At 36.9% G+C, this 1,562-nt stretch overlaps 1 pseudogene; it reads right to left on the bottom strand.

Annotated features, from left to right (window-relative positions):
- Nucleotides 1–316: 316 nt before the first annotated feature.
- Nucleotides 317–1,260, bottom strand: LOC113888862 (annotated as a pseudogene).
- Between the last annotated feature and the right edge of the window lie 302 nt (nt 1,261–1,562).

Below are 1,562 nucleotides of genomic sequence, written 5' to 3'. Positions count from 1 at the left end.
GTACTTACTGTTTTTCATCATTCCTACATAGCTTACTCTCCTTGACTGCTCTTATGGTCTATTGTGTCCTAATTCATCCCACTGTACTCCAAAATTGATTTCATATTTTGCTTATATTTTGACTCTTGTCAAAGATGGCAAATATTTTCCTGTTTTTCTTACACTAATAAATTTATATCACATAGAAGTGTGAATGGCATGTAGAAGTTATTCTCTAAATATCTAAACTGTTGTGTTCATTTTCCCCTCTGAAAACACAAAAAGTGAGATATGAAGTCCTTAACCTAATTTGTAGAAATCACATTGACACTGATCATTAGGAAAAGATACTACATAGTTTTCTCCACATCTTCTGTAGTGCATATTTTACATCTTTGTTCTTAAGCTATAAATCAAAGGATTCAACATGGGAATAACAAGCGTGTAAAATACAGATGCCACTTTATCAGTGTCAAAGGAATGACTGGACTTGGGTTTCACATACATAAATGTCAAAGTGCCGTAGAACACTGTGACCACTGTCAGGTGGGATCCACAGGTAGAAAAAAGCCTTCTGCCTACCTTCAGCAGATTTCATCCTGAGAATAGCTGCAAGGATGAGCAGATAAGACACAAGAACTATCGCAAGGGTGAAAGTCAAATTAAAAGCTGAGAAAATCATTATCATAAGTTCAATTTCATGTGTGTTTGAGCAAAGCAAAGATAACAAAGGGAAATTGTCACAGTAGAAATGACTGATAACATTATAGCCACAGAAAAATGAATTAAAAAGCTTTATGGTGATCAACAGAGACACGAATGTGCTATAGACATAGGGGATTGCCACCAGCACTTTACACCACCCTTTGTGACATGATGACTGTGTAGAGTAGAGGGTTACAAATGGCCACATAACGATCATAAGACATTGTCGCCAGAATAAAAAGTTCATTAATAATGAACATGATGAAAAAACCCATCTGTGTAGCACACAAATAATAAGAGATTTTATTCTGATCCACAACAAAATTTACCAACATTTTGGGGCCCACAGCTGTTGAATAACCCAGATCAGTAAGAGCCAGGTGCCTGAGAAAGAAGTACATGGGTGTCTGTAGCCTGGAGTCCACCTTAGTGAGGATGACCATGCCCAAGTTGCCCACCACTGAGATCACGTAGATGATGAGGAAGAGCACAAACAATGGAGCCTGCAGTTCAGGGCGGTCTGTGATTCCCATAAGGATTGAATTGACTCAGCACTGTTCTGTTGTGTTCTTCCATTTTATCAGAAAACATAGGCTGGATAGAGACCTCAGAGTAGTAAATAGTGTTATGATTTAAATCATAGTGGTTTTTTTAGCATTCAAAGTTAATGTAAATATAATAAATTTAATTTTAAAGTTTAGATTCTATTAAAATGACTGCCTCCTGGAAGTAAAGCATACATTTAAAGACATAGAAACGGTTACAGAGATAGCAATACAGTTGGAGAGAGGGCTAGGTTTGTCATTTTCCAGTGAGAAAAATTAGTTCCCCAAAGAGCATTCAATAATATCTTGAGGCTGTTTGATTGTCACCAGTGG

This window comes from Bos indicus x Bos taurus, unplaced genomic scaffold, assembly GCF_003369695.1.
Source record: "Bos indicus x Bos taurus breed Angus x Brahman F1 hybrid unplaced genomic scaffold, Bos_hybrid_MaternalHap_v2.0 tig00002614_arrow_arrow_obj, whole genome shotgun sequence".
NCBI classification, from domain to species: domain Eukaryota; kingdom Metazoa; phylum Chordata; class Mammalia; order Artiodactyla; family Bovidae; genus Bos; species Bos indicus x Bos taurus.
This window is presented reverse-complemented; position numbering and strand designations above follow the sequence as displayed.